This window comes from Pteropus vampyrus, unplaced genomic scaffold (genome assembly GCF_000151845.1).
Source record: "Pteropus vampyrus isolate Shadow unplaced genomic scaffold, Pvam_2.0 Scaffold493, whole genome shotgun sequence".
Classification (NCBI taxonomy): Eukaryota; Metazoa; Chordata; class Mammalia; order Chiroptera; family Pteropodidae; genus Pteropus; species Pteropus vampyrus.
In genome coordinates this window covers 730,787-746,564 of record NW_011889274.1, presented here as the reverse complement: position 1 = coordinate 746,564, position 15,778 = coordinate 730,787, and the positions used below count along the sequence as shown (strand labels likewise).

Here is a 15,778-nt window from a genome sequence, read left to right as displayed (position 1 = left end):
GTGTGCGCGCTCCCGCATATGTGTATCAATAAAACATCTCCTAACAGCAGCAACAGATGTAAACTTTGAACTCTAAAGATATTACTACTGAACCAAATTGTGGATGATGTTATCTTGCAAAGTAGGTAATGTTCTTAATCTAGAGCCACCATTTACCCACATATTGTAGGTTTCATCCTAGGGTCAAAAAAAAAAAATCTTTTGTTTCAAAATATCTCAAATCTGGCTCCACAAAGCTGCATTTTAAAATCCCCAGATCTTAGGCATTCAAGATTAGCCTCTCCTGAGCAAATCTCCCCCTCCTATTGCAATTCTAGGTTCATGTGAATAAGTTGGCCACAATGTTGCCTCTGCTCCAAAGAGCAAATCATTGCAACTAAACTGTCATCCCTTGTCTCAGTGGGTATCCAACAAAGGTCGATCCTGTAAATTGCCAAGGAAAATTTATCTTCTCTACCCGTGAAATCATTTTCACATTTACAGTAGTAAAAGATTAGCCAACAATGAAAAGATTTTGTCACAGAAATCTGCATCAACAAATCAGTCTCCTGCCCTTCCTTTTCCATATTTCCTTTGCATTTGTAAAACCTAAGACACAACTGATGATTTAAATATATATATAAATATATACATCCTTTTATTCCTATGAAAATGTGCTCTAGAGAGAATAAGATGAGTTGCCTAGTATCAGAAAAGATAATCTTGTTTAAAACTTAGGTCTTCTGTCTCTCACAGAGGCAGCTGATAAATTAAAACAGAGGAATTAAAAGAAATATAAGTTAATGCAGCCTGAAGGCAACTTCAACTTTAATGTCAACAAATCATAACATTTTTAAAAGCTTTTTCCTGCTTATTTTACATTAAAAAAAATGAATACCTAATATAGCAAAAGCATTCCCTTACAAAAACATATACAGCATAAAACAAGCAGACCTTTTTTTATTTTCCTACACTAATGAATCAAATTCTAAACTACAGCAATTAGCAATCATTGAATGATCAATACCCAAGATTGATTTGGTTGGGCACTTGTGAAGCTAGGTTTTGACAGTAGGAGTTAATGCTATGTGCTAGTAAGAAATCACAAAGAAAGAGAACTTTGGGTAAATAATGAATCGATGGTTTTATCATGTCGTCAACTGCGCTCACCTTGCAATTTAGTCTTAGAAGCTCACGATTACTGAGCATGACTCAACTACAGTGACCTGACTTTTTGAAATCCTACAAGAAACGTCATCATTTAATTCACGAAATCTTAACCATAACCTCACGTTCTCATGCCTGTGATCATTCAGACACATTCAGTTTCCAAAGATAGACTCTACTTATCTGCCTCTTCATGACTGGCCCAATTTACCTTTAAGACCTGAGGCTAATTTCTCCCAATAGTGGATGTCAGTAAATGGTTAAACTTTCTTGCATTAACGTTGTCATCCTTTTGAAGTGGATCTCACCAATTAATTGTTCGGCCTTGTGGCCCCAAATTTGCAGAAACTCTCTTAACAAAGTCTCCCCAGTAGCAAACCTGCAGCCCCCTTTCGGAAATCGAGTTATAATGTATAAAATTGTATTATTTTTATTTGAAAAGTGGGGAGAAAATATTTGAGGGCTGAGCTTCATTAATATAACATAAAGAGGGGTTTAAGTTTCCAAGAAGAAGGTCAGTGCAATTTTAACTACTGTTTTACATGTCAATAAATGTTGTAAGCTGAATTTTTAGTGGCACATTTTTTAAGAAATCTACACTATGTGACTATTCAGTTACTCGATTAATTTTACACTGTGTAATACTTTTTAAAGTATATCCCTTATCTCCATCACTGAAAATAAATAGATAAAATTTGCCTACCCCAATAGTCATTTTCTTCTGGCCAGTTCCTCCATTATGGTCACTGCCTCTGCTGCCATCATCACTCTTCTACACCACACACTGAGGAAAAAAGAAAAGATCAAAAAAATGTCTAGCCAACCACAATCCATGACCTCTCCAGACCAACTGAGAAAATCCACCCAGAGCACAAATCTTCAGGGCACCTATAACTCTGACTTAACAGAGTAGCACTTGAATATGCTGGATTGTGCCTTGTAACAGATCATGCTGGTGACAGTCACTTATCTGTCCATACCTCCCACCCTTTCATTGTAACTGGAGACCTCAGATGTCACCTCCAAAAAGTCACCTGGGCCACATTCACTGTGTCAGGTATGCAGGCTAGCCCCCTCCAGAAGAGAATGATTGCACATTTCCTGCCTGAACTCCTGAACATCACATATGTTTGGATTCTCTATTACTGTGCTCCACCTGCCTGCTTATAGAATACTCATCAATTACTTCAACTTGAGGGACACTTTCTACCTAAGCTATACCCTTTAGATCTTATGATTGGATGGGGAACGCTAAATGCCAGCCGGCATTAGCAGCTAAATCTACCTTCTCCCCATTCCCTACCTCCAGTGCCTGCCCCACCCCTGCAAATAGAATATTTCCAAGCCTTATTTATACCTATTTCCTTCCCCCACCAAGTCACCTCCCTTCCACCTAGTCTGCCACATTCTTCCATAGTTATCAGGCCATTGCTGGCTCTTTCTTTGAAAATAGCAGCTCTTAAAATGATGTGGATTTTAGGGAATTGAGCAGTAGTCAAGAAGTAGGACATCTTTTCTTCTTATCCTAAGTTTAGCCATCAATAGCACTTCACTATTTCTTTTAAAGTGCTAGTTTTCTAACTCAACCAAACACTTGCATATTCATCAGCTATTATCTATATTAAATTATCCATGCTTTTGCCTACCACCATAACTGCAGTTAATAAAGAGCAATAGAAAGTAGAGCTACTATATAAAGTCTGAATTTTGTGGCAATGTATGTGCAGAGCTAGCAGATACTCTTGCTATATTTGTTGACCTTTCATGAAGGTAGAAAGGAAACTGAACGCTTCAGATATTTCAAAGGATTTGAAATGGTTTGGGAAGAATTTGATTTGCTAAGAAGACTTCTCTAAAGTGAATTGCATTTTGAATTGTTACATCACATATCCATTTTTATTGCCATTTCTATTCATTCAGTCATCAGAACACCAGGCTAAAGCATTGGACCATTGGACACAAGAATGAATTCCAAGAATATTAGAGAACCAGGAAAGTGAAGAATAGGTTTAATGACTCATGGGTGAAGCATTAGTCATTGGTCATAAACCAATATGGAACCAAAGACACTAGGAATGAATTCAGGCTGCAGAGCAACAGGTTCTGCCTGTTCCACTGAACAGTTCAAGCAGCTGACTCGACACTTCTGCAGAGTTCACAAAGCAAAGTCCAGTCAGTTTACTATATTCCATCTTCCATTTAACCTTTTAAAATCAAGGTATCATTTAGCATACTAGAACACACAAAAAAAAAAGTGATTTATGGAAAGATAGGATTCCTAAGAGAGAGAACAATAACCTAAAATACTCAAATAAACACATAAGTAAAAGGCTGCAATGGTTAAGCTGGGAATATCTGTTTAAAATAAATTCATTAAAATGTAGCTTCTAGCATAAGCAGTATCAAGTGGTTTCATGGATGACTAGGAATTGGGAATTCTGGCTCTACTTAATTCTGCCTGCACTTGAGGTTACAACTCAGTCTAAGCACATCCCTCATGTGCTCTGCCTCTCCATTTTGGACACATGTAAAGGAATGTGAACCTTCTCGGGATCCTTTTCAGACCTCTCCACATTTCTGAAGGCTTCCTCGATCCTTCCCCTTACTATAAAGTAAGTTGCACTTCTTTCTGTACCGCTTCTTTATCCTAAAGGTATTTCCCCCTTTGCAACATACCTATTTGTACTAGTGATTTACCAACTAGTACTGTGCTTCTGCCCACTCTCTAATTTCTAATATGTTATTAAGAGGGATTTATCATTGTTCAGGGCTGACGAACAAATTTTGGCAGGGATCTGATTGGAGAAGTCATCTCAAGATTAGAAGAGGCATAACAACTTTAGATTAACTGACCAGAATTGTGGTTCCCAGTGTTTGATAATTCTGATCCCCAATGTCCATATTCAACTAAACAACCAGCAAGGATGTCATACAAAGATCATGGATATTGAAGTCATACTGGCTTGGATTCAAACTCAAATCTGTCTAAATGTACTCTAATGCCTCCATTTGACAAGTATCTGTTGTGTATTTACTATGTTTTAGACATGGTTCTAGATGCTAGGAGTATAGTCATAAACAAAACAGATAAAATAGAGAATTGTGAACCTGGAAGAAACTTTAGGGGTATTCTAAGTTTGATCAGGATACATTCATGCCCATTTCCTTACATATTGTCTCTGACTATGTTAAAGCAGGAAGGTTAAAGAACTGTGGCAAAGACCAGATGGACCAAAAAATTCTAAAATATTTACTTCATAGAAATTCTTTTTTTGCAGAAAAAGCTTGCTGTCCTTTCTCTAAGGGCTGCTCACTTTTTTTACTGAAAGCATTCTTCTAGGCTTTGGGAATACAGTGGTGAATAAAGCACATACCCTGTCTTTAGGGAGCTTGCAGTTTAGAGGAAACAGGACAAGTGAATAGGCCATTAGTATCCGATAAGGTAAGTAGAGTCCTTCCTGTTTTGTTCATCAATGTGTCCCAAGCACCTGGAATAGAGTCTGGTAGGTTGGAAATACTTAAGAAATATTTTTAATGAATTAATTTCATGTTTCCCAAAGGAAGAGGCATCTTAACAAAAAAAAGTAAAGGTTTTCTAAGCAACTAGAAAAAAGAGAAGAAAATGTACATGCAAAGGCCAAGAGGCTAGTGCAATTTTTAATAAAGTAGATCTATTGGAATGAGATGGGTGAATATTGAAGAAAAAGGCTGGAGCAGTTAGCAAAGGACAGACCCACAAGGCCTATTAAGACATGCTGATGAGTTGAGACTTGACCCAGAGCAATAGGCAGCCACTGAAGGATTTGAGCTTAAGTGTGACGTATTTAGGTAGACACTTTAAAAACATTGCTCAGTGTAGGGGCTAGGGAGGAGGTCCAGGGGCCAATTAGCAAGCAGTGACAGTTACTTTGCAAAATGACACAATGAAATCTTCCCCTCTAGGAGTAAGTCTAACTCCAGGTCTCCTCAGTGGACGGTTTCAGGTGTTTGGGTGTCTGTGCCCCTTGGGTTATTGGGAGACACATGATTACACCAACACTCACAACCGACAACTGGGAACTGTTAAATGATGAAGAAACACATTAGCAGAGCCTGTGGTATTTCGAAATTATTGTTAGAGTAATTGGAGATTTTAAACAGATACCTTAAAAAATCCAGACTCCTGGTTAGCCAAGAGAAAAGAATACTTATCTTCTCTGAAAAGCATTATCGCTTAAGGCTGATTTATAATTCAGTCAGGAAAAAACTCTTCCCATTCATTTGAAACCCAATATGTGGTTTCTCTTCCTAGATTAGAGTAGAGGTGTATGGCAAAGTCACAGAAAGATCAGCATTGCCACCAGAAGGAGACACTATCAGGTACCACACATTGTCTTGCTCGATTCATCCCTGCCCAAGGTCCTGGCGTGAACCTTGCACATTCCAAAACTCAGGCCCAGGGATGATCAGGCTAAGGGAGGCTGACTCAGGATTACTGTGTTTACAAAAGACTGAAGTATAAACCAGAAAACCAACTTATTCTTTTACCATGAGAAATATAAGTAGCAGTAGGTTATTAACATCCTCAGCCTGGTGTGTTCTTTTTCTCTATAAGCAAACTATGCAGGGAGATAAATTATAATCAGACCATTTCATGAAAAGTATAGAATCTATACAAAATAAATTAGTCACATGCTTTGACTATGGTGACATTGGGCTAAGACAGCCAGAGATAGACATCCCACCATGACAGCGTTCTTGCCAACGGAAAAGAAATATTCAAAGTCCCTCAGCTAAGCCTCCTTCTCCCCTGGGTAGTTTTAGGAGAGCACTTGCCAGTATTTGCCTCTCTGACTTTCCATTTCCTGTTCTTCCATTGCTGTCCAACTGCAGTTCCGAATGATAAGTTCTGTCTTTAGATATGTTAATATAGTTAATTAGGTTATAGTCCAGTCTTGCTGACTCTATTTAAAGTCATTCTCAAAAGTGTCTTTCAAGTCTGTGAACTAGTCTGCTAGGTGCAGAGGGCACATTTATTCCCTGGTTTCCAAATTCTTGAACGCACTTCCCTCTTGCTCCCCCATGCAGATACAGTTTCTGATGTTCAAATGCTTGCCCCTTGTCCTACATGTATCCAGAAGCTGAAAGCAGGACTTGATTAAGATAGGACCTCTTGCATTATGATATTATTCTTGCTTTTTACTACAGTGAATTTTTCCACGTTTGAAATCTGGTTTCCTTAGGATATCATTAAAGCGTTTATATTCTTTACTGATTAAAGAACTCTTAGATGTAAGAGACAAAAATAACACTGCAATTAATATGGTGCTTGCTATTTACAGGAACTAGATTAATGACTTAATAGCCAGTTTTTCATTCAAGTCTCTAAATACTCTATGATGAAAGTATCATTACTCTCCATACATGTATAGGGAAACTGAGGCTCAAAGAAGGCAAGTGGTTACCGAAGGTCACTAAGTGATACGGCTGGGATTTAAAACTAAGCCCACCAAACATCAAAGCATGTACATCACCTGCTCGTGTTCAGAAATGTTTAGGAAGAATTAACCTGGCTACTTGTCAGATAGGAGCCTGGCTGTTTTCCATATTCACTGTACTTGTCAACTCTTTCCAGAAACTGAAAGCTTAAGTGTATTGTATTTTGATGGTCAACTGACTCTTCCAATTTTCATCCAGGTGGTCCCAACCTGTGGCTCCACATCTTTGATATTGACAGTCCCCTCTGTGTCCCAGCACTTTTAAAGGTATATTATTGCCCAGGAAAAGGTTGGGAAATATTACTTTATTTGTTATGATCTAGTTTCCCTACATCATGTGCTTCCAGACACTAGTAATCAAACCGAACTCAAAATTGTTGCAGGCTTCATAATTGGATGGATTCTAATGCCTCCAAGGTATGGCTCTGCTAACCTTCAAAAAATTCTGCTCACTTCCATCCTAGAGTAAAGAAGAATTCATATTGATTAGTGAGAGAATGATGTTTCATTTATCTTAATACAGTGGGTACTGAACCGGGTTGGTCATCAGAATCACTTCAGAGATTTTTAAGCATGTAGATTCCAGAGCCCACTCCAGAAACTAGTAAATGTACATAGCTCCAGAGCTAATTTGAAAACTCATCCAGATTTATGATTCCTAGTACAGTGGATACACCCATGGGTGTTGGGAGCAGAAGATCTACGTCTAAGTTCTTGTCTGCCATCACATGCAAATTTATCTTGGGCAAATTCATCTCTTGAGCATCAATTTTCTCTTAAGTATAGGGAGGTTATAAAATTCTTATTTCTTGATATGTGCGGGGAGGACTAAATAAGATAACAGATGAAAAATCTTTATAAATAATTATTTCATTTAATATCAACATACCTCAATAAGAAAGACTCTGAAGTAAAATGGGCATGCAGTCCAATTTTAGATTCATTTTTGGCACTTAGTGCATTTTACCATATTCATCCTTGACTTCAATAATTCCAAATTTATGACAAATATAATCATAGCTATCCCTTATAAAAACAAACGTAAGCATTTCTGTTGTATTTAAAGAGAAGCCAAGAATCTTGAGAAGTCTTTCTTGTCCTCAAGCTATTAATTTGTCTGTCTTTTGGGAAAGGGTGTTTTGAATTTCTTGCTATCAATCTTTCACTTAATATGGAACTTCATGAATTCCAGCTGTTAGCCACATAATTTCTCTCCACATTAGATTTCTGGGCTTTTCCCTTGTCTCTAAATTCTTCCCATATGTTTGTCAGGGGGCCCAGGACTGCAGGGGGAGCAGAAGACAGGAGGCTCAGAGCTGCCCTCTGTCCAAGGGCTAAAGTGATATGTGGGAGCACGTGACAAACCGCAAGTGCTCTCTGTCTTCATACCAGGCCTTCTGCCCTCCAGGCTGCGGCAGCCACCTGCTCCTTATTTTCCTGAGCTATTCTTCAATTCACCATGTTAAGAAAAATAATTGTACTTTTTTCAGCTGAAACTGCTCCTAGACTGTCTGCATCCTGGCTTTTGTTTACAAAGGCTCTGTGGTGTTCTTGCCAAGGGAAAAGGAAGAAAAAATACCCTAGTTCATCTTCAATTTAACCTTTTACAGTCAAGATCTCTTTTAGTACCCTGGAAAAATATGAAACAATGATTCATAAGATAACATGGGAAAGATGTGATTCCTAAGAGATAGAACAGTGGCTCACAATATTCAAATACACGCATAAGGAAAAGGTTGCAATTTTTAAACTAGGAGTATTTGTTCAAAATGAAATGCATTGAATGTAGCTTCTAACATATGGAACATCTAGTGGATTCACGGCTGACTTGAAACCAGGAATCCTAGGACGGTTGAATTTTGCCAGCAGTTCAGGTTACACCTCAGCCTGAACACAGGGAATCCCTTGTGCGCTCTGTCTCTTCATATTGGCACATATGATGATGAACCAGACCACCCCAAAACCTTCAGATGCTCTCTATGACCCATCCACCTGACGGAAAGTTAAAGACACTCTTCCCTCCACCATTTCTCCATCCATCATAGCCCATCTCACCTTATTCTAATTACCTGGCTACTTCTTCAGCCTCCTCAAGTAGGCTGAGCCCTCCTAAAGGTCAAGATTATACCTTAATGGTCAAGATGCTTCCCAACCTCCACCACCCAGTATAGTATCTGGTGAATCTCAGGTATCTGTTGATGAACTTCATGAGTAGCAAGGTATGTTTAGAGAATTAAGGAGAATGTATGTGTCAATTATTTGTGATATATTCATTTTAACTCGTTTTTCCACAGCCTTCACTCTTCCCTTCCTCTCTGCCTTAAAATTTTCTCTAGACAGACTATATTTGGAGGGCTTATTTAATTCTGAGCAGCAGCTTTGAAGAAATGTAGAGAGACTGGAGCACATCCAGAGCCCAGCAGAGAGCCTGGTGGATAGCAGATGCATCTGCTATCTCTTGGTCCTACTTTCCCCTAATTCCAACCACTGCCATAGGACCAGATCAACTTCCACAAATGTAACTGACAGCACTTGCCTCGGATCCAGCCTCATGCCTTTTGCTTCTTCCTCAGGTCTTCTCTGCTGAAGAGGTTAGTTTGGGGAGGATATTCCTGCTCAGGCATTTGCAACCTGAGAGTGAGGAAGAGTTAACACCCCACCGGGCAAAGTTCTGATCCATAGAAGATGGGAGACAATAGATAAATGCTTTCCTTGTATAGATGGTCCTGAGACGCATCTCACAGGGCTCCTTGAGCCTTGCCATGGAATGGAGCATCCTGTTCCCCCAAGCAGTGTCCAACAGGAAAATACATCTTTTATTGACTCTTTCTTCAAATGGCTTCCTTATCCCTCACTTCTGACCCTAGGTCATACACCCCAATAAAATATTTACAAATAAGCTTTGACCAATATTTGAGTGAATGAATCAGAATGTTGAAATGATATCCCATGGTACATAAAGAACTAGGGCAAAATCCTTTTTTTATAAAAAAGGAAGACCCTAAAAGAATGTAGAACTTGTAATATGAGAGATAGAGTAGGTTTATTCCATGTTGCTCCAATCAAGTTAAACTAGACTTATAAATGAAAGTACCAGTGAGGAAGACTATGACTCAATGCAGAGTTAGAAAAATGTTTAATGATTAGAACTAGCCTCCCTGCCAGTGTCCTGGCTGCCAGCTCTCCTCTCAGACAACCCTGTGCAGTATTCACAGATTCTTCCTTTAATCAATAGCCCTTTAATCAAGGTAGCTTCTGCTTGAACACCTCTTAAAGCTTGCAACTCACTTAAGGACCAGTTTCAAACCCTGGCACTGGAACTATTTGGCAATACAATGAACTGTAGTGTGAGGTAAGGAGAGCTCTGTCACAAGAGCTCTGTGTTCAAGCTATGGCTCATTAACCGTTTGGCAGATTAGTTATAAATAAGATTCCTTCCCAGTTCCTTTTCTCCAGGTGCCTGCCAGTCACTTCCACTCTGGTGTTCCATTATCGCTTTGTACTTAATTCATCTAAAACAGAATTCATGTCTTCCCCAACCTCCACCAACTTACTTTCTCGACTTTTTTTATTTCCGAAGTGGTGCTTTCCAATCTTTTGTTGAATTTCTAGCCATGGGCAAGACCTTGCTCAAATGCTGCCTCCTCCATAAATGCTTCCCAGTTTACTCTCTTTTATTTTTTTTTCTGCCTACATTACAACAATCAACACACACAATTATAGGTACTGCAAACAGAAACAAATCTGTGAACACTCTGAGAACAGAGACCATGTCTTGCTCTTTAAAAAAAAAAAAATCTCAGCACCTACATAGTGTCCTGAACATAGTAAGCACTCAGAAAATATTTGGTAAATGAATCACTGAAAGAATAAGGCAATGTTAAGGGACATGATTCCTCAAATTACCACAGTGTAAAACCTGAGAGTCATTGTTGCCCACCCCACTTTCAAATCCCACAGTCACCCACCTATTAGTCTTGCTTTTTTCTTTAATCCTTCACATCTCTCCCAGTTTATGTCTCTATCCCAACAATCTGATCTGGGACTCAAATCTCGTTCAATCACTTCCTAGCCAGTATCCCTACCTCTAGACATTTCTAATACCTTTTAAAATCCATTCACTATGGATAAAAACATCAGATTATCATATCTTAAATCCCACTAATGGCTTCCCTCCAACCATGAGATAAAATCCAAGTGCCTTGTCCAGGAATTCAGTCCTATTCTAGTCCTATCTGTCCATCTTTGTTTCCCACATGCTTTATGTCAATCGGCAATTCTGCATTTCTTCTGCCTTGCCAAACCCTACACTATTTTAAGCACCAGTTCAAATTCCCTCACCTCCATGAAGACTTTTGTAATAACCTCAGCCATGAATGCTCACTTCATTCTCTGAATTTCTAATGTGTTTATTGCCTTCAAACACTCATTTCTCAAAGAATGTTTCAAGGAACAATAGTCTTTTACAATTGCCTGTTGCAAAAAAAATAAATAAATAAACAAAAAGCTTTGTGAAGTTTGGAGGATGTATATCTATACATATAGTGATAACACTTAACAACTGTTGAAGGTGTGTGCCAGTCATTAGCTTCATGTACGCTGTTGTTCCGATGAATCCTCACAATAGCCCTATGAGGTGCTGTTCATACCTTAATCGACAGACAAGAAGGCTGAGGTGAGATATTTGACCCCCTTAACCCTCATTTTTCTTATCTGTAAACTAGGATTCAAACCTACACAGAGCTTATGATACTGAATATATACAGTCTGTCAAAATTTCAGGTATGTAAAATGCTATACAAATGTAAGCGCTTGCCACTATCAATATTATTTTTGTTCTTCAAATAGATTGGAAGTTCTCTGAAGGCAAACACCAGTCCAGTTCCCCTTTGAATCTCCACAGCAGCGAGCACAGTAAATGCCCATCTCCTAAAGAGGTCGATTTTTTCCCCTAATTTTCATACCATTGATGGCCTTTTTAATGTAGAAAAAAATATACATTATAACTTCTTAAAGCACTTTTTCATCTGTTAATTCATTTTATTTTTCACAACAATGCTCAACTAGGTCGGTATTTCCACTGCTTTTTGTATATGATGTGCCCAGGAGTGAATACCTAGGATCTGGTAAGTAATAGACCTTACGTCCCACCCAGTGAGTGTGAAATCCTTACTCCACCTGACACCAAGGTCTCCCGTTAGCATCTCCAGGAGGGGCCTGGTTGTCCACCTTGAGTAAGTCCCTTTATTTCACTTAATCTCCCCTGACTGTCAACCTCAGAAATATATATAAATGCAACTATTATTTTAGGAAAAAAATGATAAAGTCTGATGTATCTACCTTGAGTGTATTCAAGCCACTATTTTGGGAATTAAATCACTGTCTCTCTGAAGTGAATTACTAGAGGAATACATGATATTACACTAAATCAAGCCCCTATTCCTTCGGTTACTGCTTTGTTTTTCTTTCCCTTTTTGCTTATCCAATCATATTGCCTGTTTGTATTCAGTATTTGAACACTGTAATTGAAACATAAAATATAATACATCTCTTTACATCTCCTGTGGATATGTGAATGGAAAGTGTTCACATACAGGCACAGATGTATCCTTCACTGGATAGAACTTAATCCTCTTGTCTTTGCAAGGCCACTTTTTCTGTCCTCAAAGCCCTTGTCTAAATAATGAGCTTTGGTATTTCCATTAGCAGCAATTTACTTTCTCTTAAAAACTCCTTCTGGTCTGTAGGGTAGGCTGTTTCCAAAGAATTTTTCTGTTCTTTCCTTTCCCATCATCCTTTTCCTGATCAATGTTTTAGTCTAACTACTTGATTTTCAAATTACTTCATAATTACAAAATGTTTAGCTAATTTTAGCTTAATTCCAAAAAGCAATTTTCAATAGTGCCATCCCTGTCTTTGTCTGTTCCTCTCCTTGGCAATATTGTAGCTAGATGTGAAATTAATTGCACCTTGATTTTAACAATGCTACCTGAACTAGCTAGCTGTTCTTCTTTGAGGATGCATCAATTTAAAAAAAAAAAAAGCATTCTAGCTGATGGGTAAAAGAATTAAGATCTCTTAGCCTGGAAAAGTGTTGAGGGGTGACTACAATGGCCTTTAAGTACATAGGAGATAATGGCTAGTTGTCGGCAACTCCAGGGAGAATAGAACAAAAGAGAATAGGTTATAAGAGGAAACATGGAGATTCAGAATAGAGATAAGGAATAATTAATATCTAAAGACAGAACCAATATAATCTGTAAGTTGGACAAATCTTTGGTACATGTGGTATTTTAAAGATTCCCAGGAAAGCTCCTCTTCTCCCACAAATGTATCTCTCCTGCTGGCCTCTAAGGAGCTCTCAAAGTCCTCCATCACTCATCCTTTCAACATTCCCTAAGACTTTTTTTACAATCAAATTTTCTTATGATTTATTAAGTCACAGGACCAGCAATATAATTTGGTGGGCCCAGCATGAAATGAAAATGTACAGCTCCTTGTTCAAAAATTAAAGACTTCAAGATAGCGACAGCAGAGCATTAAAGTCAAATGTAGGGCCCTTCTAAATGCAGAGCCCTGTGCAGCTGCGCAGGCCACACACCTACGAATCTGGCCCTGATGGCTTAGTGTGGTAAGATGGAGCAAACAAGGAGGTTGGACCTCCTTTAAGAATCTGTCAAATGGTGGACCTAGATCCAGTGCCTAATCTTGAGGCAACCAACTTCATGAGATCATGCTTTTAGGAAGAGAACATCATGAGAAGAGGAGGGAAGAAGAGCAAAAGGAAATGAATATGAGCCCAATTCACCCTGAAGTTATGTGAGGACCTATCTTAGGTAAAAGATGATATGATGAGCACAGAGAAACCTGCGTCTTCAGTAATTCAGTCTCTGGCCACTCTTTTGCTGATGCCCTTTTTCTCCAGTACCCCCAGCTAGTCCTCAGCCTCCACAGAAGAGCCTTCTCCTCTCAGCATTAACCAGGTTCCTTCCCTCCAAGGCTATGGGTCTGTGCTTCTCTATTTCCACTCCCTGTGATGCAAAACTGATAAGGCTGATACAAGCTAAGGTGTTACTAGTTAATAATGTCTTAACACCTAAATCTATTATTTCTAAAATGATTCACTTAAAAAGAAAAAAAAAAAAAAAGAAGATGATGAAATCCAACCCTTCAGGGCCTAGGAAAATAGTCTGAAATAAAATAAGGCCAAAGTTTAATCTAACATTTTTAAAATCTTAAATATATATGTGCATTCTACTTTCTAGTACATAATATGGTTGTATCTATTTCCAAATTTTTAAGAAATTTTAATGTCAAATTACTTTCATCTAGAACAAAATGAATTGTCTACATTTTCATTTTTCTCCAGGCATAAATAAAATATTTGATCCAATACAATTGTGACAAGAAGTCATACTGATATGTGGGAGCCAGTTGGTCTTGTTTATTTTATTTCACTCTTACTTGACATAATTAGAAGTTCAAAAACACTAGTTCATAAAGAGACAAAACTCATTTTTTCAGAGACTAGCTGTAGGATTTGCTGAGGCCAGTTTAGAGCCTCATCTCTGGAAAGGTTGCACTAGCCTTTGGGACCAATAAAACCAACATGTGTTCTCCCAAAACATAATGTCTGGTTTATTTTGATGTAACCCATTCTCTAACAGCCAAAAGTTTCTTGGTAATACAAAAATAATAAGTGCCAATTTCCAATCATGTACTCTTTGAGTTGTCAAGAAAGGATGAAATTGGCCAACAAAGAAAAAGTGGATTTAGTGGATTTTCTTGAACATTCTGTCACCAAAACACTTATAAGAATAGAAATTCAGACTTAACCTCTGCCCCATTATTCTTACATATACAGACACAAGTTGATGCTTCCTATTTATTCTATGGCTTCATCATACAGGCTGAAGAGAAAATGCAGGTCAGTCTCCTTTAGACAACATTTACATGTTAATTACTGGTTGCCTTTTAATAAATATCAACAAGAAAACAATTGCTGTCATTTTCTAACCACTTCTCACAGACCAGGCATGATGCCAAAGGCCATGCATGCCTTATCTCAGCCTCACTAATGCTAAGAGAAGGATGATTATCTCCCTGAGTCATTATGAGGATTAGATGAGCTAAGCGCTCAAAGTTAGCTTACTATTAGCTTATTTACATATGTTATTTTCTTTAATCCTCTTAATAATCTCATGATTAATAAGTTAATAAGATCAAACTACTAAGTAACAGATAAAATTCTACCCCAGTTCAGAAAAAATAGAAAGCCTATGTTCCTTTTCCTGCACTGCATTCTAACTAAGTCCAAGACTCGGCAGATACAAATTTTTCCATGAATCACTTCTGCTTCATTCCCTTCATGAAACTGCCTCCACTGACCACCCCAATAAGAAGTGCCTGCTGCCTTTTTTTCTCTCCCATTGGTAATATTCATCTGATATTTATTATTTATTTCTTTATTCTTGTGTCATTATAGTTATCTTGGTAAAAAAAAAAAAAAAAAGTAGGTACTAGGTAGTAGCTGAACCTTTGAAGGAAACCAGCCTGAGTGAATGTTACTTCCAGATCTGGAGGAGTTCGCAGTTAGAAAGGACACTGGGATACGTGCACAAGTTAGTACCAGAAGTTAAGGAGATAAGCACCATGGTAAAGGTACAAGCAAAGTGCCTCCAGAGTTCAGAGGCAGAGGTCTTCTCGGGTTTGGAGGTCAAGGAAGATTTCATAAAGAAGGTGACATATGAGGTAGGCCTTGAACAACAGGTAGATTTGGAGAGGAGGACCTGCCATCCAAGAGAATGATATGAGCAAAGGCTTGGGAACAAAGATAAATAAGTAAATCTCACAGCATCATTATGGAATTAGGAGTAGCTCAATTAAGCTGAAGGAATATGAGTATGGGAAGTGGAAGTTATGGCTGGAAAATTGGGTGAGGAATAGAGAATGTGAGGACAAAGTTTTATCTTTTATTCCCCTGACAAGAGGGAGCCATTAGGAGGCATGGGACGGAAAGGTGGCTTACCCAGATGTAGTTGGGGGGTAGAGTATGCTGCTAATATACAGCAGTGTGTAGACTAGAGGAAACAGGTGAGAGAGAGTCTGAGGGGCCAGCTCACAGATACTTTCCAGGCCCAGTAACAAGAACCTGA

At 38.4% G+C, this 15,778-nt stretch overlaps 1 long non-coding RNA gene across 5 annotated transcripts in view; it reads left to right on the top strand.

Annotated features, from left to right (window-relative positions):
* The first annotated feature begins 3,353 nt into the window (after positions 1 to 3,353).
* The window catches only part of LOC105307404, a 30,128-nt gene continuing 17,703 nt past the window's right edge, over positions 3,354 to 15,778 (top strand). For 2 of the 5 annotated variants that reach the window (XR_002777716.1, XR_002777714.1), the window contains exon 1: positions 3,354 to 3,758. This is a non-coding gene — a long non-coding RNA (uncharacterized LOC105307404). The remainder of the gene's footprint in view (positions 3,759 to 15,778) is intronic. The other 3 variants (XR_002777715.1, XR_897228.2, XR_897229.2) reach the window with 2 other exon arrangements.